Here is a 25,659-nt window from a genome sequence, read left to right as displayed (position 1 = left end):
AGTACAGTAGAAATAACATCTGCACCTGTACATTCATTGCAGCACTGTTCACAATAGCCAGAACCTGGAAACAACCCAAGTGTCTGATAACAGATGACTGATTAAAGAAACATTGGTACATCTACACAGTGGAATACTATGCAGATTTTATAAAAAGATGAAGTCATGATTTTTGCTTATAAGTGGATGGTCATGGAGTGTATCATTTCATGTTAGGTGAAATGAATCAGCAATAGAGGGACAGACATAGAATGACTGTACCATTTGTGGAAAATAAACATAGTATGAGCTAACACCCGAGGATAGTACAGACAAGGGCCAGGAAGACTGCTCCATGAATGGAAGCCTGTCTCAGGAGCTGGGGAAGAAGTCAGCTAGCATAGAAAAGGGATAACTAATGCAATGATGGTTGGAGGGATCGCTCAGGACAGGAGATGTGTGGTGAAAACAAACAAAGGACCAAACATGATGGCCTCTCAATATCTGTATTGCAAACCATGATGCCCCAAAGTAGAGAAAGAGTAAGAGGGAAATTGTCTGCCACAGAGGGTAGAATGGGGAGTAGGAATATCTGGGACATTGGTAGAAAATATACACTGGTTGAGGGGATGGGTGCTCAATCATTGTATGAGTGGAACTAAAACATGAAAGCTTTGTAACTGTATCTCATGGTGATTCAATTAAAAAAAGAATGAAAAAATGATATTCAGTATGAAACATGATATTCAGTATGAAATAAATAAGGGACATAAGTGGGCAATGACTACGTTGAAGGGAAGCATTCAATCAGAGGAAGATATATTACTGAAAAGTAGCAAAATATTATTTATAAAACCCTATCAGCAACAATACTGTCAACCACAGTGCAAATATATACTAAAAAAAAGTACCTCTCATGGAAGCAGACTTGGAAATAGAAGGCAAATGAGGTTAATTGGTAGAGGGACGTAGACACTGGTGAAGGGATAGGTGTTTAAACAGTGTATGCTTTGAACTCAATCATGAACAACTTTGCAATTTTACAGTGACTAACTAATTTTTTAAACATCTAGCTTGTTATAAGTCATAGAAATGTTACTAATACTAGTGTTATTCTGTGTAAAGAGGAAAGTTACACTTGAGATGTACAAATCAAAGAAGATAACATAACAGGGTGTGACACAGTTGGTTAATGCAACTTGATTTATCATTCCAAGTTCTGTGTTAAATACTCTTTTCTGTATGTTGATATTTTTACCTGTGAAAATATTAGTATTTCCAAGTTAATAATTTTAGTTTCTTTTGGGAATTTAAAACAATTTAAGTGATGAAGACAACTACAGTCCCTGAGTTTCTCTTAATCTTTTTGCTTAAATTAAATAATCTAGAGAGCATATTTAGAATCAACAAAAACCACAAAAACAAAACAAAAATAACAATATTCACTTACAATTACTAATATCAGAATACTTTATAGTCACTAATTGGATGAATTTAAAAGTTAAAAATTGAAAGATGTCTCCCCACCATCATCCCAGAGACCTTGCTACTACTATGGCCACTACAGAGATTTAAAAGTGAATACTTTCTCCATCATAAAAATGCCAGAGGAAGAGTATTCTCCCCCACCCTCATAAAAGCAAACAAAGAAAAACAAAAACAGGTAAAAAATAAACTCAATTTTCCAAATTGGCCTTGATTAAAATGAGATGGATTTTCCCCCACAAATCTAATTTCCCTAATGTTAGCTCTAATTCTATCCATTCTTGGGCTGGAGTGATCACCCAGCGGGTAGGGCATTCGTCTTGAACACCACTAACCTGGGTTCAATTCCTCTGACCCTCTCGGAGAGCCCAGCAAGTTACTGAGAGTATCTCGCCTGCATGGTAGAGCCTGGCAAGCTACCCATGGCATATTTGATATGCCAAAAACAGTAACAAATCTCACAATGAAGAAGTTACTGGTGCCCACTCAAGTAAATCAATGAGCAAAAGGATGACAATGACAGTGACGGTGATCCCATTCTTAGTCATGTCATGTGTTTAGAAAGTGTTTCAAATATAATTGCGAAATATTTATTGAGTTGCTATTATGTGCTGGAGATGTTAATAAGAAACAAGTTGAAATGGGTAATTTTCTTCAGAAAATAAGCAATGAAATTTTCTGCTCAGTTTTCAGTGAGGTGGTTATTTAACTGGTGTCATATAGAAGGCATGTCATTTTCATACACTGTATGCCCAGCACTAGAGAATCATGCAGGAAAGGTTATAATTTATCACATACTCAGGGACAGTACTCTGGAACTATTCAGCCGGCCCTTGGGAAATAGATGAGTAGGAGCCAGGCAATATAGAAAATGGAATTCTAAGCCAAAGTGAAGGACAAAGGAGTTACAGGCATGGAGAAAGAGACAGTGGGAGGAAGAAAGGTATAGAAAAAGAGAGTGAAATAAATCTTTAAGGAACCAGCATACACCAAATCACTAAAGTCTCTTATTCACTAGAATGCAGACTTTGAGACATAACTTGTAACAGACAGATGCTAAGCAAGCAAACATTATAATTGTCTTCAAAAACACATGCATGTACACACACATGCACCCACATGTAAATATTGTGGCTGGATTTAGGTCATAAGATAGGAATTAACAATGAAGAAAGCAAGTCCTCTAGGAACTTCTGGCAACAACCCATATGAAAAAAATATTAAAAGACTCTGGACTAAGTATAAGCATATGGAGAGCAGAGGATGGACATTAGAGGTATTTAAGAAGTAGAATCACTAGATCAATATTAACTGAATATCAAAATTGTGTGTTTTTGGGATTAAGATAACTCTAAGCCTTTTCATTTGTTATTTCTTAAAAAGTAGTACATATTTCTTAAGAAATAAACTCAGAAAGAGAGCCAGAGATATAGTACAAAGGTTAGCACATTCCTTGAATGTGACTATCCCAGGTTTTATATGGTTACCAGAGTATTGCCAAGAGTAATTGCTGAGCATTGAGACAAGAGTAAGAGGAATGAGTCAAGAAAGAAATAATGAAGAAAGGAAGGAGAAAGGAAGAGAGAAAGAAAGAGAGCAAAGAAAGAGAGGAAGAAAGAAAGAGAAAAGAAGGAAGGAAGGCAGGCAGGAAGGAAGGAAGGAAGGAAGGAAGGAAGGAAGGAAGGAAGGAAGGAAGGAAGGAAGGAAGGAAGGAAGGAAGGAAGGAAGGGAGGAAGGGAGGGAGGGAGGGAGGGAGGGAGGGAGGGAGGGAGGGAGGGAGGGAAGGAGGGAGGGAGGGAGGGAAGGAAGGAAGGAAGGAAGGGAGGGAGGGAGGGAGGGAGGGAAGGAAGGAAGGAAGGAAGGAAGGAAGGGAGGGAGGGAAGGAAGGAAGGAAGGAAGGGAGGGAGGGAGGGAGGGAGGGAAGGAAGGAAGGAAGGAAGGAAGGGAGGGAGGGAGGGAGGGAGGGAGGGAGGGAGGGAGGGAGGGAAGGAAGGAAGGAAGGAAGGAAGGAAGGAAGGAAGGAAGGAAGGAAGGAAGGAAGGAAGGAAGGAAGGAAGGAAGGAAGGAAGGAGGGAAGGAAGGGAGGGAGGGAGGGAGGGAGGGAGGGAGGGAAGGAAGGAAGGAAGGAAGGAAGGAAGGAAGGAAGGAAGGAAGGAAGGAAGGAAGGAAGGAAGGGAGGGAGGGAGGGAAGGAAGGAGGGAGGGAGGGAGGGAGGGAGGGAGGGAAGGAAGGAAGGAAGGAAGGAAGGAAGGAAGGAAGGAAGGAAGGAAGGAAGAAAGGAGGGAAGGAAGGAGGGAGGGAAGGAAGGAAGGAGGGAGGGAGGGAAGAGAAAGAAAAAGACAAAAGAGCTTTCTGCTGCTGCACAAGCATGATCCCAGAGGTCAACTGAACTACTTTGTACACCAGCAGCTCGAAGAAATGCCTCTAGACTGTGAACTGAACCACTGCCCCATGCGGCGCCAGGGGCGAAGGGTTTCTCTCTCCAGGCTTTTCCATCTTATGAGCACCACAATAGGAAAGTAAAAGCTTGCAGTGATGCAATTTCTGGCATAATTTTCCCTGGACTTTATACAGAAATCCAAAACCGAGTGGCCGCTGTCGTGGCCATGTAACCTAATATCTCTTAATTGTCAGCAATGTAAAACGGTTCCTTTTTAGCAGGTCTGACTTTGGGGGGAAACTCCAAACAATAATAGTGAGTTTTTTGTTGAAATGTTGAAGGTAATCAAAGTAGCAGCCATGTCTCTAGACTGTGAACTAAGCCATAGCCCCACACCAGCCGAGGAGATGAAATATCCTTCTTTCTCAGTTTTTTTCCCTTTTCGGGTAGAAGTGGTGAGGCGTCTGCCATATTATGAGGTTTATTAAGCAGGTACAAACTTGGTGGCGTGGGAAGGAGAAAAAAAATTACGTGCTTGGAACAGCGGGACGCTTGGGCAGTCTCGGACCGGTGCCAATACTGGCGCACGCTCCGCTGAGATTAGACCCGGGTGGCCACACTTTTGTGCAGCCACTTTGCTGCTGATCGACCAGGATTCGGAGGCCAACTAGACTACTTTTGGTCCCAGAAAAATGCTTGCAGCCATGTCTCTAGCCTGTGAACTAAGCCATAGCCCCAGGCCGGCTGAGGAGGGGAAATATCCTTCTTTCTCGTTTTTTTTTCCCCTTTTCAGGGAGAAGCGGCATGGCGCCCGCCATATTATGAGGACTATTAAGCAGGCATGAACTTGGTGGCGCAGGAAGGAGAAAAAAACAGATTTATGTACTTGGAACAGAAGGACTTCATATCTCTTTATTCTCAGCAGTGGAAAACTAATTATCAAATGCTTCCTTGGCAGTAGGGCTGTCTTTTTTGGGGGGAAACTCCAACAATAGTGAGTTTTGTGTTGAAATATGGAATGTAATAAAGGTAAAGAGAAAATGAACTGAAATTTATCAGTTAGGCAGGTGGGAGTGGGCGGGCGTGGTGTGGGAGGTATACTGGGGTTTTTGGTGGTGGAATATGGGCACTGGTGAAGGGATGGGTGTTTGAGTATTGTATAACTGAGACATAAGCCTGAGAACTTTGTAACTTTCCACATAGTGATTCAATAAAATAAATAACTTTAAAAAAAGAAAAAGAAAAAAGAAACTCAGGAGTAGAAACAACATGTTTTAAATATAAAATATTAAATTAAATTTGGACCCATTAAAGAGAACGAGTTTGGAGAGTCCTTTCTAACCTATTTTTCAGAGTTACCATGAGATAACTTTTTACCTGTGCTAATCTTATATTTTTTATTTGTTAAATGATATATTTATCATTTTGATTTGCAATCTAATTATCAAGTTTCAGTTATAGAATTTCTTATGCCGTTTTTTGTATCATTATCTGGAAGATGAAAGCACTTAGTAGAACATCCTCTAGGGTTTTTTTGAACAAAGTGAACAGCAATATTTCGTTCAGACATGGGGATTAAAAAGAATTTCCAAAGTCACTGTCTTCCTTATTTCCTTTGCTCAGAGCTTTACAGTCAGAGTGCCTTCTATCAGAAAAAGTGAAATCCTGAATATAAATATAGAATGATCAAATATAAAGTAAAATGCTTATCAACCTTCAAAGTAAAAATTTTAACCATTTGAATAGGCAAAATAGTAGAAAAAGTTATGCAATAAAGAATATAGCTACATTTCTCTACTTTATAAAGCATTCCTTCTTTAGAGGGAAAAATGACACAACCCAGTCCTAGAGTTATGTTCAATAAGGTTAACTTAGGAAGAATTGAGGTTGAGTCACAGAATTGTTTATTTAAAGATTTCCCCGACATTTTTGAGAATGCATTCCTAATAGAGAAACTGAATGCATGATTTCCAAAAAGAACTGAAAAGAGGGTAGGAGGAAGGTTAGACATGTGCTTCGATTCTAGGGCAAGCAACAAAACAAAATGACATTAATAAACCCAAATGCCTCAACCTTAGACTATGTTTGCATTGATTTTGCTTGAGTCCATCACTATTGAAATGGCTCAATTTGTATTTTTTCCTGACATTGGTGTACTGGTTTTTGAATACCGCAATAAAGGCTGGGAGATTGTACAGTAAATTAAAGTGTATTTCTAGCATGCCAATTTCTGGAACCATGTAATCCCTGGAGCGTTGTGGCATGAATGGGGAAGGTGTCTCCCCTGAGGCCCGGGCTCCACCAGATGTGTTCTGATTATTCCCAGCACCAGAAGACTAGAGCTGCATCGAATCCTTCCAGCCTCTCACAGAACCCAAAGTCTGATCGGCCAAGAGTAACCGGTGGGCCTCCAGGGCCTCCTGAGCACTTCATGGGAACATCCTCCTCATCAAAATCATAAAATCTTCATGATTTTTAATTTTTTAGCTCAGCTGTTAACTAATTTGACTGAGGACAAGGTCTTTAGGTGAGAAACTCTAACTCTGAAAGATAGTCAGACTTTCCAAGTCAATTGAAGGAATTTGATCAGAAAAATCTCATTTTCTCCGAAGTGCATTTTGTGAACTCCAGGTATGGTTTGTTTTGTTTTGTTTTTTTCTTCTGCAATATATTCTTCTTTTGTTTGTATGGTAAATATGCAAGTATCCAGTCTTAGAGGACTACTCATCTAGACTTATCATCTATTCCAAAACACAAGAATGTTTCTTTGGGATAGGTCACTTAGTAAATATAATTTTTTCTGTTAATTTTACCTTTTATTTATTTATTCCTTCATCCATGTGTACATTCAGTCACTCAGCTGTACTTAAGATGTAGACCTCATTGGCTTGCAATGAAATGCCAAACTGTTTTGGGTAAATTATTTAAACTCACTGTGACCTGATTTTAATCTGCTAAATAAGATGATAATATTTTATCCCCTACATCATGAGACTGTTGCATTAGAAGGTATATATAGGGGCCGGAGCGATAGCACAGCGGGTAGGGCGTTTGCCTTGCACGCGGCCGACCCGGGTTCGATCCCCGGCATCCCATATGGTCCCCCAAGCTCTGCCAGGAGTAATTCCTGAGTGCAAAGCCAGGAGTAACCCCTGAGCATCGCTGGGTGTGACCCAAAAAGCAAAAAAAAAAAAAAGAAGGTATATATAATATATGATGCTTAAAATAATGTATGCAATATGAAAATAATGACTCTCTTATGTCTAGGAAATTGTGTTGCCTACTTGCTTATGAAGAAAATTCTGCATATGATCAGTTAAAGAAAATCCATTTGATAATAATACAAGTACATAATGTTATTATGTGAACTAATAAAATTATATTAAGTACTTCTTATTTACAATGCATTTTAAGTCTTTTTTAATTTGAGCTTAATCAGGTGATCCAATATATGATGCAGCTTCTCTGGTAGGCAGTATAAGAAACACAAGTTTTTTTTTTATAAGTTTTCCCCTAAGAAATTGAGTCTGATAGTCTACATAGAAAGGGGAAAAAAAAAAAACTCGTTTGGCCAATATAGTATGGAGGGTAGGGTGCTTTCCTTGCACGCAGTCAACCCAGTTTCAATCCCCAGCATCCCATATGATACCTCAAAATCCGTCAGAATTGATCTCTGAGCATAGAGCCTAGATTAATACATGAAATAACATGGGGGAGGGGAAAGGGAAATTTTTAATTAAGGATGCTTATTAAGTGACACTGAGACTGGGAGATTATCCTGCATTATGTAACTAGGTCCAATAGAACTATAGGAGTCCTTTAAAGTAATAGAGGAAATCAGGAGAGAAAAGACAGACAATATGAAAAGGCAACACAAAAATGTCCCTAAGTTGCAATCAATAGCAACAGTAAAGCAAAGTGGTCAGCCATTAGAAAGTAGAATATGCAGGTTCTCTCTCTGGAAGTTTCCAGAAAGGACTGCGGATCTGCTAAATCCTTCCTTGACTTTAATCCCATGAGACTCATTTCAGATATCTGAGCAACAGAAATAAAACATTATAAATTTTTATTATTTAAAACAAATGAGTTTTTGATAATTGTAACAGCAGCGAAAGATACCTCATAAAGTGTATGTTTGTACTCAGCAAATGTGGCTAATCAGGAGTTACTATATATACCAAATGCACTCCTGGACAATGTAACGATTGCTTGTCTTAAGAAATTTCCATTCTGATCAAAAACTTAAAAAGCAATATGCATAGGGAACACTGCAAGGAAAATGAGATAGTGGGAGATGAGAGATATGAAAATGGAACATACTAAGGAATGACTCAGGTAACTGTGGGATTCTGGAGTAATGATAAGGCAAACTGTAAGAGAAAAATCAATTGAGCATCTTGAGAGCCACTCATTAACTCTTAGTGTGAAGAATATTTTTTTAATAAAACTGAAGGCTCATAGATACTTTATACATTGTTTCATAAAGACAAGTAATGATTGATAAATTTAAGAGTAAAAGCTTATTCAAGCTAAAATAAGAGCCACCAAGCACAATGCAGAGTTCTTTGTTGGGAAGAAACTGTCCTCAGCCATCAAAATGCTTAAGAAGTCAATGTATCAAATGGGTCACAGAGAGACAATGGTATTGTTCTTAATTCTTGAGTAGGAAAAAAGTTACTTAGATAGAACAAGTTTTTGGCCAGCTACTTAAGAGTGCTCTCTTCTGTTTTCCTAGAACTATACAATATTTTCATTTTCTATGTGTTATACTATGTGAAGTTTAGTATAAAGCACTGATGTCAAACGTGCTGATTGATTTCCATTTAAATACACCATCTTCAAAGCTAGGTTATTTTAATAAGCTATGGAAGGTTAAGACATTAACTTTGCTAAGTTAAGGAAGGGAAATACAGTAGTCAGGACTCATTTTTCTGTGTGTGTGTTAATCTTTGCCTTGTTCATTGACTCATTTAATCTTCACCCCAGCTCTCCAGGAGGCTTTATTTCTTTCCAATCTATTTGAAGAGGTATAGCCTCTGAGTATAAACCAATTAGGGAACAATTAATTAAAGAAATGTTAAATGACATGGGGATGACTAAGTGCAGAAGAGAACAGAGGAGACAGAGGGCCTTGGTGGTTGCTGTGGCACAGAGGCTGTTCCCTCGATAAACAGAAACTCTAATTGTGGCTTTAGGGAAGAGTCTGGCAAGGATGGCTACAGGGTGAGGTAAAAATGTCCTCCTGGCAAAGGAAACAGTTTATGACTTCAATTCTGGGAGACTGAGACAAGCAGGAGATGAAGACACTAGCATGACTGGAAGGAGATAATGTAGATGCAGCTACATAGAATTAAAAGAATAACAGAGATAGTATAGTAGGTAGAGCATTTGCCTTCTACCACATAGGGTCTTTTGAGCATGGCCATGAGTAACCTCTGAGCAAAGCAAAGTGATATATATATACATATGTCACTGCATCACTGTCACTGTCATCCCATTGCTCATTGATTTGCTAGAGCGGGCACCAGTAACATCTCCATTGTGAGACTTGTTACTGTTTTAGGCATATCTAATACACCACGGGTAGCTTGCCAGGCCCTGCCATGTGGGCAGGATACTCTTGGTAGCTTGCTAGGCTCTCTGAGAGGGACAGAGGAATCGAACCCGGGTCGGCCACTTGCAAGGCAAATGCCCTACCCACTGTGCTATCGCCCCAGCCCATATATATACACACACGTGTATATGTGTACACACATATATGCATATATGTGCGTGTATGTGTGTATGGGTATTATGTATCTTCTTAAATTTCTACCAGAAAAATTGGGCCTTAACCTTTTGGCATTGAGAAACATTTATATTACTAATATCAGAGAAAACAAAACTATAAACAGACTGGAAAACAAACCACATGTTTCCAGATGAGAATTTACTATTGCAAGATAATATGCTGAGCTGTGGTTTCAATTTCTGAGGTAAATAAAGACTTTTACTGTTATAGGAATCTTCTACACAAACATTCTGACTTAAAGAATTTGGCAAATCTATATTCAATCTTCAATATTTATGAGATCCTCTGATAGTCAATGACAATACAAAGATGAGGAGAAACATTTTCTCTTTCCTGATGAACTCAGTCAGGAGGCACAGACAGTCACATGTAGCATGCACACACAAGCAGGCCTTCTGAGGAGGTGAAGATCAATCTCATTACCCCTATTGCCCTGCTGGATGATGAATATCTCTCAATGTTCATGTGGAATAGAGTTAGCAAGTTTCCTACATTATTAATGTGAACCACTTCTTTCATCACCAGACCTCCCTTTCTCTGAGGCTAAGGGAATTCACTAGGTGTCTGGTCAACCATTTATAAATATAAAACAGTGTCACACACACAGTCCTGTCCCTTCAAATATCTGTCTGAGGTTTATCTTATAATGCTAAAATATGCTCTCTCTCCTCTCCCTCTCCCTGAGCAGAGCATTTCATCTTAACTATCGACTTCCCTACTTTATTAAAGGACCAAAGAGACCACAGTCAAAACTTCGAAGATTTTGTAAGGTTATAAAGGAGATAATTTTGAAAAGAACATTTTGTTGTTTATTAGCTAAGTGCCTGTCAAAAAAAAGAAGTAGGACAATCACATTTTTGTTTAAGTTAGGGCATGAAATAAGTTCTCTTTAAAGAAAGAAATTCATCTTAAGTGACACAAATCTGTGAAATATATCTTATTGCTTTTAATTTATAAGTATAGACGCTGAATTACATGGCTTGCAGAAGCTCTCATAACAAGGTTCTAAACTAAAATCTATGCAAAGCCAGCTTTCTTGTTCTTTTTTTTTTAAACCCAGCAGCTGCTTTTTCATACTTACATAAGCCCAAAAAGAGTCAGAAAAAAGTAGAAAAACATAACATGAGATATTTGATGTGGAGTCTATATGCACTAAATGTTCTTTTGTAACAAAGTGCTATTTCCAATAGGACATTTTCTAACTATTTCTCAGCTTTAAGTTGTCTGTGGAGCACAGGAGCAGTTTCCCATGGTCATTTAATAATTTCACAGGTTCCTCAATCTGTTTTCTCTTGGTAAATTGCCACCTCCAGCTGCCGTCCAAATTAATGTGATCAGAACTGGCCTTTGTAACAAAATTAACTCATTCATGCTGTCCTAACTGAGGTTGTCTTAACCTGATTAACTATGACAGATGTCTTCATAGTAGATGGATTTATGGTAAAGAAAGTGGGCAGAGATATCTTTCAGTCTTAATTTCACTCTTTTCTCAAGCTTATGGAAGGTGAAGGATCATACTATGGACAATAAAATAATATTCTTTTTAATTTATTCATATGTGTTGAGCATTAGAGGTGAATAAGCATTGATCAAAATCAACTACAAAAGAAAAAATGCTAAATGTCATAGTCTCTTAGAAAAGAGCTTACACTTCTTAACTTCAGATTTTTATGAAAATCATGTTGGGGGAGAATATTTTTTCCAATATTAAAACCATCATAAATGTTTATTAATGTGCAAATATTCTATGTTGGTTCATAAATTCTTGCACTTGAACATGTCATCTTGTTAAGTATCAGAATCACATGCACTGGAGAATTTCACAACAATGTCACACAGAAAAAATTAAAGGTATCAGAAATAGGAGAATAAAGACTTCTCAAATTCTTATAAATTTCTTTTAGTTATATAAGGCTAATTTCATATAGCTTCATTCTCATTTATGAATTTTATATAGCTTTATGAAAAATTAGTCTGTTTCCTGCCATTAGGGAAAACAGACAAAATGCCAAGGACTATGCATACTGAGTATTTTACTATATGTCAGGGATGACAATAGGCACTGCTGGTTATTTTTACCTCTAACCTCATGGTTTTGCAAATTTCTTATTATTTCCATTCAAAAACTGAAAAGCTAAACTTCAGGAAATATGTTATATATCACCATATAACTAATATCTCATTGAGTCACCCCTAAACTTTCTCAGCTTGGCTTAAGGGCTCTGGTCACTTTAATGTAACACATAGCCTCCCTCTGAGGATGAAAAAAAAAAAAACACCACTCTTCTGAGGACATACATACAATTTTCTGCTTTCAAGGATTTTATTTATTGCTCATAGGAATGCAATGCAAATACATCACTTATGTAAGCAGTAAATCCATTTTATAGTTAGACTTTAAAATACAAAAAAAAAGGGTCCATAGCAATATTGGGTATGACATTTGCCTTGCATGCAGTCAAACCAGGTTCAAGCTCCAGCACAACATATAATCCTTCGAATACTACTAGAAGTGATTCCTGAGTATAGAGCTAGGAGTAAGCCCAGAGAACTATCAAGTGTGCCCCCAAGACATCTAAAATAAAAATAAAATAAAGAAATATATCTAATAATTCTATTATTTCATAAGAGCAATTTAGTACCACTGCTAATGGCAACATTTACTGCTTACAATAATAGTCAATAATAAATCTAATAAGTAAAAACTCTATGGTTATTGAAAATGAACTTTATTACCATGACTTCTAACATAGGCAAACAGAAGTAGCTAACACATAAAAAGCAGTACTGGCAATAATATTTTTATTGTAATTTTATTTTTGTTATTTATAATCAAGATCCCTGCAAGGTAATAAATAATTCCATCAACAAAATAAGTCAAACAATAATATAACTTAAAGAATATTAGAGATGTAGGCACCAGGCCAATTAAATATTCCTAGCAGATTGGATCAGCAGGAAGCAGCTAGCCAAAGCACTTGCTTAGAAATAGCAAGACTGGACAGGAGGATGGAAAATCTCCATACAAGGTTACTTTTTGAATTTTAGAAGGTCATTGATACACAAGATGGAGCCAAAGGACAGGTGTGAGCTGGATTGTATGCATGTGGTTTTAAAATAGATGCTTCTTTCATTAACAAATAATATTTTAGTATTTAATAACTTCCATTCATTATTCTGAGAGAGAGATTCTGATGAGGATAGGAAAATGAGCAATTTAAGTTGGTGACATCTTTATCCTATAATTGACTTATAATAGACCTATATTACCCTATAATTGATAGCAAGTTGGAGGAAGTTAATATGATCTTATTATAATGAGATATTATTATATAAGATATTATATATATTATTATATAAGACTGAGTTTATATAAAAATATATAGTGATATAATGATCTATCGATATCACCATAAGACAAACCTTTAAGGCACAGGTAGGGTGGTTAGAAATGAAGCCGAAATAGGTAGTCGTAAGTTATATTTAAAGAAATAAAAGCTTCAGCTAGACCTATAATATAGTGGCTAGAGTATTTACCTTGCACTTTGTCAACCTGGGTTTGACCCTTTTATTCTATATAGGTCCCCAAAACCACTAGGAATGATTCCTGAGTTCAAAGCAAAGAATAAGATCTGAGTGATCCATCTCAAAAGAAAATAAATAAAGATGCAATGTTATAGAACATTCTATGGAATTTGGGTTTTATTTCTAAAGTTGAATGTCAAAAATTTTAGTTGGCATATGCATCATCTAGGCAGGAGTTCTGATTCAAGGAGTCTGAACTGAGGTAAAGGAATCAATATAATTATTACTGTTGCTATTGTTATTATGATGATATTATTTTGTGTTTGGGTCCACACCCAGTAGTACTCAGAGCTTACTATATACTCTGCACTCAGGGACCACTGCTGATAGTGTTTGGGGGACCATGTGAGTACCAGTGATCTAACCTGTTTCAGCTGTGTGAAAGAGAAGTGTCTTACCCATTCTATTATCTCTGTAGACCAATACTTATTTTTTCACTTGGGGGAAAAGGAATGGTGACTTGGGCCACATACTATGCACCTAGAAAATGCTATTCCTGGCTTTCTGCTCAGAAATGACCCCTGGTGGTGTTCAAAGGACCATAAGCTGTTGGGATGCAATGCTGGTGATTAATCTCTATATCATATCTTGGACTAGGATCAGAATTCAATTTTATTAATTTATCTATTTATTTACTTATTTGTTTTTGAACAACACCTGGCAGTGCTAAGAGGTTACTACTGGTTATGCACTTAGGAATCACTCCTGGCAGGCTTAGAGACCATATGGAATGCCAGAGATCAACCTTGGGTCAATTGCCCTACTTGCTAAACTATCTCCTTGGACCAGGGAATCAGAATTTTATTTTATTTTATTTTTGCTTTTTGGGTCACACCTGCGATGTACAGGGGTTACTCCTGGCTCTGCACTCAGGAATCATATAGTGATGAAACTGTCACTGTCATCCCGTTGCTCATCGATTTGTTCGAGCGGGCACCAGTTACGTCTCTCAGTCTCTCATTGAGAGACTTATTGTTACTGTTTTTGGCATATCCAATACGCCACGGGTAGCTTGCCAGGCTCTGCTGTGTGGGCTCGATACTCTCGATAGCTTACCAGACTCTTTGAAAGGGGTGGAGGATTGGAACACAGGTCATCCACATGAAAGGCGAATGCCCTACCGCTGTGCTATAGCTCCATGTGTACATACATATACATATATACACACATATATATGTATGCATATATGCATATACACATATATAATATATACACATGCATATATACATATGCATATGTACGTGTGTATGTATACATATGCATATATATATGTTTTGGAGCCATATCTGGTGGCTTCTTCCTGGCTTATGCTCAGGTATGACTTCTGATAGTGCTCAGGGAAGTATATATATGGTTTCAGGAATCAAATTTACATTGGCTTCATTCAAGGCAAAGTGTCTTAACTCCTGTACTATCTTTTTTAAATTTATTTTGTTTTTATTATTTTTTATGGTTTTTTTTATAATTTTTTAAATTTTATTGAATCACCGTGAAATAGTGATAAGCTTTCATGTTTGGGTTACAATCTCACAATAATTAAACACCCATCCTTCCACCAGTATACCCTCCCTTTTCCACCCTGACCCTGCCTCTAAGGCAGACAATATTCCCCATACTCTCTCTCCACTTTTGAGCATTATAGCTTGCAACACAGACACTGAGAGGTCATCATGTTTGGTCCATTATCAACTTTCGGCATGCATCTCCCATTCCAACTGGTTCCTCCAGCCATCATTTTCTTAGTGATCCCTTCTCTAGTCCATCTACCTTCTCCCCTCCGCTCATGAAGCAGTCTTCCAGCTATGGGGCAATCCCTCTGGCCCTTGTATCTACCGTCCTTGGGTGTCAGCCTCAAGCGGAACAAGAAAAGCCTCTTTGACAAGTGGTACTGGGAAAACTGGATAGCTACTTGCAGATAAATGAACTCTGACCTCTGTCTAATGCCAGGCACAAAAGTCAGATCAAAGTGGATTACAGATCCTGTACTATCTTTTATATTCTAAGTCTACCTGAAAAAGTGTAGACCTCATAATATACCATTGTTTATATATTTTGAGAGTTAAATTCTGTGAAGTAAATTGTAGATTGACTTTGATACTCTTGTCCCTGATTACTGCCAAGTATGGTCCGAAGACTAAAAACAGGTCAACAAGAAAACTGCTCTTCATGAATTTCATAATCGAAGAATGGAGAATCTAAGGCGACCCCTTAGATTGTACTTTCTGTAATCCTGCTAATTAAAGCTGAGTTTTCTAATTTATTTAATGTAGTTCATTAGGGAGAAGAAAGAAGTCAGAATGACTCATGAAAATGTATGTTAAAATTAAGTGAGAGGGGCTGGAATAATAGCACAGTGGGTAGGGCATTTGCCTTGCACGCAGATGACCCAGGTTCAACTCCCAGCATCCCATATGGTCCCCCGAGCACTGCCAGGAGTAATTCCTGAGTGCAGAGCCAGGAGTAACCCCTGAGCATCGCTGGGTGTGATCCAAAAAAAGCAAAAAAAAAAAAGTTAAAAAAGTATTAAATGAGAAAATGTGGTCGAAGGAATAGTATGGCGGGTACGGTGTTTGCCCTGCAAACAAGGCAAGATCTGGGTTCGATCCTCGGCATCAGATGGTCCCCAAAACACTACAGAAGCTCTTCCTGAGTACAAAGCCTAGAGTAATCTTTGATCATCACCTTATGTGATCAAAAAATTCAAGAGAAAAAATTAAAAGAAGACTTAAAAATGGGTTGGTTTGAGGAAAACAATGAGCTCAGAATGGGCAATGTTTGTATAAGCTTCTTAAACACTGTGATATCAATTTATAAAATGTCTCATGGGATTAGATTTGGATGTGATGTTCTATTAATCAAAAATATAATAGTATTAAATCAGTGTCTAAATGAATTAAAAACACACATACAAAAGCAAAGGAAGAAAGACAACTCAAGACTTAAGGACAACTTTGTATTTGATAGAATGTATCTATCTTGACAGAAAATAGAAATTACTGTGGTCAGAGAAATTAACTCCTTGAAAAAAATTGATTCAAGTTCAATCTATGGCATCCCATATGGTCCCTTAAACACCTCCAAGAGTAACCCCAAGTACAGAGCAAGGAGTAATACCTGAGAACCATTTGCCCTGTCACACTTCCCCACAATGCTATTATATAAAAAAAGGAAAAAAAATCGGAGGTCAATTAGAAGACTTAAGCAGAAAAAAATACATAGCACATATATTAAAAGAAAATATAAATCATTAAAGGCAAAATTAAAACAAAACCAAGAGAAAGAATATAGTCTACAACATAAAAAATAGTGTTGTAATATCAGATTCACAGAGTTTGCATGAATAATTTGGTGACCAATAATCTTGATAATTTATCTGGCATATATTATAATTTTACATTGTTACCATAACTAGCTATTTTGGTTACTTATGGTAAAATAATTTTATTTTGCAGAGGATGCCGAGACATAAAATTTAATTATCAAGATGTTTGAGTTGACATACCTAATGAGAGGATTAGTTTAATTTCAGTTCTATTATGTACAGTATGGATACCAGTAACACCTTCTCTATTGTAAGTTGGTTTCCTAGAAATTTTAGCACTGTAGCACTGCTGTCCCATTGTTATCTATTTGCTCAAGCAGGCATCAGTAACGTCTCCATTGTGAGACTTGTTGTTACTGTTTTTGGAATACTGAATACACCACGGGGAGCTTGCCAGGCTCTGTCGTACAGGTGAGATACTCTCAGTAGCTTACCGGGCTCTCGGAGAGGGGCGAAGGAATTGAACCCTGGTCAGCCCCATGCAAGCTAAATGCCCTACCTGCTGTGCTATTGCTCTAGCCCTTGGTGGGCTCATATCCAGTAAGTGGACGGATTAGTGATAGGCAATATACTAATGGCACGGTACATAAATGATTTAGGAATTGACTCCGTAAACAAAGGAGGAGTACAATGAGTTGAAGGGTCATGAAACTGAGGAAAAAAGAAAAAGAAAAACTTGTTCAATTCAAGAGGAAATAACCAAGAAAATGAAGATGAAGAAACTGCAGAGAAAGGTATTGGTGCTACTTTTGTGTAGTTGCGGGGATAGTTGGAATCAGGCATTGTAGTGGTAAAGGAGAAGGAACCAAGCATAGAAATAACTGCATTGTTAGATGAAGAAAGGATGAGTTCACGAAGGTCTTGACAGACAAATGGCTTCTATTTTTCCATTTTCCCCTTGACTTAGGAGACATTTGCTGAAAATAATGGAATCTGGTGATAAAAATAGGGACTTGAATAAAATAAAATGAAAACGGAACAACCACTTACAGACTGCAGAGTGGTGGATGAGCAAGGACATGTAAAAGCATGGCCAGACAGTTTAAATGGTGCAGATCAGTAGGCTATAATGGACCTAAATACTCTCATTTTCCATGCCCAGGTAACTCTCAGACACAAATAGAAAACCCCATGACCACGTCTATATAACTCCTGGCTCTTCCAGAACAATCAAGTGTCACCAGAGAAATACAGCTGCTTTTAGAAATTCTGAGAAAGAACTACAAGCGAGAGGAGATTTGTAGTTGAACAAACGTAGAATTCTGGAGAGGATGGAGAATTGGCAATCTAAGAAATGAGCAATCATCAGACCTGGGAAAATATGGCTAAAGTTACAGATCTAAGAACTGGAACACACATTTTGCATGAGAGAGCCCAGGGTTTGACTCTGGCACCATATGACTCCCATCAGGAGTGAACCCCATTTCCAAGCACTGAACCAGCTACATCTTTAAGCACATCCAGAAGTGGCTATTGAGTCAATAAAATTAAGAAATAAAAACATGGAGATGCATTATCCAAATGCTATACATTAGTATGGAAGAGAAGAAGAGTGATATTTTAAGTTATATTGTAAAGTGAATTTAGATGAATCTGTCTCTGGGAGTATTTCCACTCTGGCTGAAGACGATGGACTTTAAATTTTCTCAAGTGTTTGCAAAGCAGAAAATCACCACTTGTCACTAAGCATCCTTTTAAAGATGGTTGCATTCAGCTATTCCTCATTATGACAGGGGAAAGAATCTTTGGTTGCATCCTTTTCTGTTAATCCAAGAGACTTTACATGCTCTCTGTCTAATCTTCTAGTGCCCTCATGGTGGATATTACATACAATTTTTGTCAATGTCACACAGTAGGAAGCAAGAGCTTATGATTCAAACCCCCGTCTATTTAATTGAGTCTGCAAACTATTATTAGATACACAATTATTGGGTCTGTATCAACATTAACTTTCTCATAAGAGCTCCTCTATATACAACAAGAATTGTTCTTCTCTGTGAACTGATAGTGAGAATTTTATTTTGGAAATCAAAAGACAAGTTCTGAGGCAGTTTTAAGGAAGAAATATAAAATATGGGTCCTGGAGAGATTTCATAGGAGGTAATGCTTGAAGGCAGCCTATCCTGGCTTGGTGTTTGGTGCCCAGCACGATACATAGTCCCCTGACAACCCAAGGTTCTACCCTAATCAGAGATGCCAGGAATATCCCCTGAGCACTTCCAGGTTCTAGATTTAGCCCAAATCAACCCCCTATCCTCACATTACACACTCACACACACACATATAGCTATATATAGCTATATGTATAACTACATATATAAAACTATATATAGCTCTATATATAACTATATAGCTATATATAAACTATGTATATATATATAGCTATACATATACATATATTTAAATTTTATTTCGCCAAGGGCATAAAAAAAAGGTCCTTAAACTGAAAAAGAAAAAGGGAAAGGCAAAAGGCTTGAGTACTTTGTGATCTGTAGTTTCACAGCCCTGGGTCCTATGAAAATAATAGTCATGAGCCAGAAAGACAGTATAAATGATACGACCTTGCCTTGTGTGCAGCCAACGCTACTCAATACAGGCACTACATATGGTCCTTCAATGCTACCAAGTGTGACCTCTGGGAACAGAATCAAGAGTAGCCACTGAGCACTACTAGGAATGTTCAAGTGTAAATAAATTAAAAAAAAAAAACTTAAAAGAGTAGCCACAAAGTACAAGGACACTTGAGGACCCAGACTCAAGTAAATATGAGATTTGGAAATAATATAGTGTCAATATAGATTTTTCTTACAGTCACCTGTATCATAGAGTTCTTTTTTAAGTGATGGGTGAATTTGAGGATCTTTGGATCTGTTTTCATTTAGTCAAGTTTATATACTACTTTCTTTTTCTTATCAGTATGCTGGTCTATTTCTACATGCCTCTCAATGTGACTATGACAGCTACCTTTGTTATGGTCAGTTCTCAAGCATTTATTGAGCATTTGCTGATGAATAAGAAATGAGAACAAACAGATGGTCTCAGAATGATGTGGTTGCTTCAATAGTCAAGGTATACAAGGAAAGTATGGAAATGCGGTGCGAAGATGTCTAGTCCAGAATGAGAGATGAGAGAACAGGCGGATGGGAGACTGTCTGAAGGGCATGGGAATTAATTCTTGGAGGGTATCTAGAAGTCAGCCAGGCAAGGAGGGGTTGATGCTGGGCTAAGCAGAGAAAAACACATTAACTAAAAAGAATGAAGAGGGAGGTTTGAGCAGGAATCTGCCAAGAATTCTGAATAAATAGAACATTGAATACAAGGCTAATTACAGAGACAGAATGAGAGTGAGAACTGAGGAGGTCAGCCAGTACCAGGGGAGTCAGACTCTTGTAGCTGCAGGAAGCAGCCTGATGTGAACAGTTTTTCATTGTATTGAAATCAACTCATATAAAAGTAATTGTTGCAGTAAATGAGAGAGGAGGTAATACATCATATACTACAGGTTCAATGATCTCCACTTTCTTCAAAATCATAAAAATTATTAAATAATCACTGAATGCCAAATTTGGGTTAAAATTTATAAAATTCTGACACTGCAAAGCCTGTGCATTAATTTCAAATTCATTTCAACTATGAATACTGGACCCTAATTTGTGAGTTACTAAGTAGGATGGATGTTCAGGCTGATCTGATTCCTTCACCTCTTGTACTATGACTTGTACACTCTCCTCTGAGTATCCTTTTGTTCTTGTCCTTAATGTCGGGATTTGCCTAATTATTTCCTTGAGCTGAGTTTTTTTCTATGAGGTTAGTCTTTGTAGCAGTTGCAAGAACTAGGTGTTTTAAGCAGAGTAACAGTGATTTTAAACTTAATCAGATTAAACTTATGTCACTAACTTTTAATTGATACTATAAAAATCTTGATCTAAGTACATCACATTATAATTTATTTTAGTCTTAGGAACCTGTTGTCACCAGTCTAAGGTAAAATAGATGCAAAATTAAGAGTGAGAATTTAGAAACCTGTACCACTCAGACTGTATTATTTTATCTCTATTGAGCTATAATAGCAAAAATGGATCCTGCATTTTCTATTTCTTTTGCACCTTTAAAAAATTCTGGATTTTTATAGCTTACTTGGTTATTTTACAGAGATATCAATCTAAAATTATAGGGCCAAGGAGAGGGATGTGTGAAGCACTAGTTCTTTGATAGAAATAATTCGGGAAAATTTACACTAACTTATTATAAAAATGTCATAAGAAAATAAATCAAAAATACCCAAACATTTATGAGTGTCTACTATAGGGCAACTATATCCCACTTGACCTTTTTCAAGGCTTTGTAATGTAGATATAATCACAGTCATTTTGCAAAAGGAAAAAATATGAATATTGGGAGCTATGAGCATGTCTGAGGTCTTTGCAGTTGGAATTCAACCAAAAATATACCAAATTTTCAAACAAATACTGTTCTTAATACCTTTTGCACCTGCTAATCAACACAACATTTATTGTTAAAATTAGGTTTAATTTTTTTGAGAGATGGAATGTTCATAAGTTTAAGGTCTAGATATATATTATTTTAAATTTTTATAATCCAACACACAAAACTAGGGGCAACATTGATTTTTCACTTTAATTATTTTGAAATGACTGGTACCAATGTAAAGTTAATCTGCTATTGATATGCTGCTTTAGCTGTTTGGATCACACGCACACACACACACACACACACACACACACACACACACAAAAGGAGAAATGGACCCTCTGTCAAGCCTACATTTCTTCCCTTAGGGTCTTTGCATCAGATCTTTACATAGAATAAAACAATGATACACACAACATCTCTTTTCATCTAGTGGGATATTTTGAGTTTATATACAAAAACTGTATTTTTAATATTTTGTATTTTTTGATTTTAGAAAGAGAAAGAGGAAGAAATCCAGGTTTGTAATTGTTAAGGTCTCAAATGATTGAGTTCATAATCATAAACTCCAATATAATTAGAAAATATTTACCAACATACCATCATTACACATCATCTCCTATGATACTTCAGCTCTCTTGGACAGAATTAATGTCATTAGAAAATAAATCCAAACTACCCAACTAGTTATGGGTGTCCATACAAGATGCTAGATATCTTGGATAGACTGCACAATTACATGCACTTCTCTTTTTAGTTTTTGACCAAAGACAGTTAAAGTGTTACAGTCCAGGAAAACTCCATGGGCCTAAGATTGAGCACTGTGGACACTCTCCTGGCGCCCATTTCATTCAGAAATAGTACACTTTGAAGAGGGCTTGTGTCTCTGCACTGCTTTCTACTATAAATTTATTTCAGTACTTTCCAGTGCCCCAAGCAGAGCAGAGCAAGTGCAACCAAAGCTGCAAACCGTTTGTGAGATTGATATTTCAAAGAAATTGAAATTCAGTAGGAAGTATTCTTCATCAAAGTACAGAACTGTGCTATGAAACTCAGAGGAACCAGGTACTTGAAACTGCTCCACATTCCTATCAGTGTCAAAGGCATGGCATCAGGGGAAGGAGCGGCACACAGAGCAGGAGCAGATAACTGTGTGCCCCGATGGCAGGAAAGCCTGGGGCCATCTAGAGGCATCAGTACTTAGTGCTGTGACCCCAGACCCACCATCCTTAGCTATGGTCCTACTAATTGAATCTACTTATTTCTTCATAATCACTGCTATATCCCGAATATTTAGCAAAGCAAGGAAGTATAGTCAGGTTGTTAAGCCCATACACTGGGCTCAGCATGTGTGTTATTAAGTGAGTACCTACTGGTTGGTAAGTATTATTCTTAAGGTATAATGTGGAAGCAGCTCCATTTCACCTTCTTAATCATAGCTGGAAGAATTATTGTCACTTACACTGGTGATGAAACTGAAGTTCAGGAAGGTCCCTGGCTAAAAACAGTGATCGAGCTTATACCTACACTTATTTTCATCCCCAAACTGGCATTTTTCATTATTAGTATATTTTCCTTGAACACAAAATGTAGCAGCCCTGATTTCCTTTTTCTGATTTGGAAAAAAAAAGTGCTTGTGCATAGAAAAGAGAAAGCTACATGCCATTTAAAAATTTATTAGTCTGGTTGAAAATAAACTAGAGCATTAGTCTTAGTGAGAATGTTTTAAGCTGTAGCCCATCTAGCTTCCTAGTTCCTCCTCATCAAAAATAATTAAATATTTTTTTTAAAACCACGTTTCTTTGTTATCTTTAAGACAAGAATGGTGCTTTGAATACCTGCATTCCCCATGTTTCAGTGTGCCATCTTGTTGTCAATAAACCTGTCATTGCCTGTGACAGCATCTGATTTGATTGGCTTGTGGGAGGCAGGGGAGGCACCAAACCTTTCACAATTACAGTTTGCTAAACCAAACTATGATCTCTATTGTGCATCCATAGTGAGTTCTGGCTATTTCTTCACGTGACTCCGTCCCATCTCCTTATTGAAAAGGAGGACACTGGGTCCAGAGCAATAGCACAGCAGGTAAAGTACTTGCCTTGCACACAGCCAACATGGATGTGATCCTGGGATTCCCATATGGTCCTATGAGCACTGCCATCTCAAGTATAAAGCCAGGAGTGATGCCCAAACACTACTGGGGCAGTCCAAAACAAAATAAAAAAATAAATAAAAGGAGGATAATTACTTCACGTGGTCCAGCAAAAGCCCCACAAAAGATGCCCAGCTTATCCCCCTTTTCAAAAAACTGGTAAGCTGAATTCCTCTTCACAGTGATAACCAGCTGTACCCAGGAGATTCTGGAGGCCATACCATTACACCATTCTGCCACAGTTCCTAGGACTGGCATGGGCACCCTAGCTTTCCCCATCTGGCCCAGCATAATATGCATTCCATGCTTCTACCACCCAAATTGCAAGAATTGGCCACAGTACTCCTTTAAGGATAAGTTTAAAATGTATATGTATATGTATGTAGATATATGTATATATATGTTATTACCTGTTATAATGGACTCAGTATATGTCATAATAGATCCAACTATTACATATATAATATACTTTTATATATATTAGCACAGTGGGTACGGTGTTTGACTTGCATGTGGCTGACCTGGGTTCAATTCCTCTGTCCCTCTCAGAGCCCATCAAGCTACTGAGAGTATCCTGCCCGCACGGCAGAGCCTAGCAAGCTACCAATGGCATATTTGATATGTCAAAAACACTAAAAACAAGTCTCACAATAGAGACATTACTGGTGTCCGCTCGAGCAAATCAATGAACAAGGGGATGACAGTGCTACAGTGCTACATGTATGTGTGTGTGTGTGTGTGTGTGTGTGTGTGTGTGTGTGTGTGTATAAAACCTTTTTCTGTAATTGGCTTAGAATATTTTAGGTACAATTTATTTCCTCTTCCAAAGTAGGTACATGCCTCCTTCTTACCCCTTCCTAGGACTAACTAATCTATATAAAGCAGAAGTTCCCTGTGAAAAAGGCAGCCTGGAAATATGCTATAAAAACATTCCCCTAAAACAGGCTAGAGTGATACTACTACACTGGGTAGGTCACTTACCTTGCTTGCAGCTCACCTAGGTTCAATCCTCAGCATCTCAGATGGTTCCCAACCCTCTCCAAGAATGAGCCAAGAGTGCAGAGCCAAGAATAAACACCAAGATTCACAGCAGTAGACCCCCACCCCCTGAAACAAAAGTGTCTCCTAAGAATGCTAGACAAGCTTCTTTCTTTTAGAGGCCTCAGCTGTGTCAGTCTGATCTGCATACCCCCTTTAAATACATAGACTTTGCTCTGCTTAAACAGGCTCACTCACCAGGTCAATTATCTTACCACCCTAGGGTTTAGGCCAAGGGTGGAGGCTGCAGTGTCTGGGACCCAGTACCTCATCCTATCCCTTCATTGCCCACGTTAATGAAGTCTGTGGTCACTGAATTGCCATCTCCCTTCTGCACCTTTATGATGATCTTAAGCAAAAGACTTTTGTTACCTGGAAGGAGAAGGAGTAGAAGATTCCCCAGCTAGTCTATTTAGTTTAACTACATTTGGTCATTTTAAATCTCATTAACTTGGAGGCAACCTGTCAGCTATGAAAAGAACCTTACCCCTGAACTTAATTGGATCTCAGTGTTCTGAGGGATGGCAGGAAAAGCAACACCTGTGCAAAACACTAAACTAAACAGAAAACCAAAGGGGCAAAAAGCAGAAGGCACAAGCAAGAAAAGTGAGAGATCTGCAGAAATCTGTGAACAAATCCCAGAGAGACCCGTGCCACCAAGTACAGCATGCATGGAACCAAAGAGAAACCAACAATAGGCCTTGACATAGGGCAGAGAATAGGAACGCCAAAATACCCCCTCAAAGGTGTTCAATATAAAACTGTAACTTTATAAACCTCTGGACTTTTGTATATTTATTTTACAAAATTCAAATATCCATACTAAGGAATTCAGTCAGCTATGTGATAACAAATCTAACTCTGTCCTCTGATAACTTACTTATTTGTGGGGGGGGGGGGGGGCAGACAGAGCAGTGCTCAGGGCTTACTCCTATCTCTCCGTTTAGGAATCACTCCTGGTGGACTCGGGGTACCATATGTAGTGCTAGGGATTCAAAAGAGGTTGACTATGTACAAGTCAAGGCCTCATGCACTGTACTGTGTTTTCAGCCACTCAACAGATTTTTATTATGCAGGGTTATAATAAAGATGAAAGATATATGCAATTAAAAAAATTCTCATTTATAATAATTTCCATAACTGTCAGATATCTAATAACTTTTTGTTCTTATTTTTGTCATCATGGACTACTCAATTCTTTTTTTTTTTATAAATTTATTTATTTTTAATTAGAGAATCACCGTGAGGGTACAGTTACAGATTTATACACTTTTGTGCTTATACTTCCCTCATACAAAGTTTGGGAACCCATCCCTTCACCAGTGCCCATTCTCCACCACCCGTAAACCCAGTGTCCCTCCCACCCTCCCCAATCCCATCTCCCCCCCACCCCACCCTGCCACTGTGGCAAGGCATTCCCTTCTGTTTTCTCTCTCTAATTAGCTGTTGTGGTTTGCAATAAAGGTGTTGAGTGGCCGCTGTGCTCAGTCTCTAGC

The 25,659-nt window shown here is 37.9% G+C and overlaps 1 protein-coding gene across 1 annotated transcript in view; it reads right to left on the bottom strand.

Moving 5' to 3' along the window:
- The window catches only part of CNTNAP5 (contactin associated protein family member 5), a 932,137-nt gene that overhangs the window by 880,366 nt on the left and 26,112 nt on the right, over window positions 1-25,659 (bottom strand). The window lies entirely within an intron of this gene.

The sequence above is a fragment of the Sorex araneus genome, chromosome X (assembly GCF_027595985.1).
Source record: "Sorex araneus isolate mSorAra2 chromosome X, mSorAra2.pri, whole genome shotgun sequence".
NCBI classification, from domain to species: Eukaryota; Metazoa; Chordata; class Mammalia; order Eulipotyphla; family Soricidae; genus Sorex; species Sorex araneus.
This window is presented reverse-complemented; position numbering and strand designations above follow the sequence as displayed.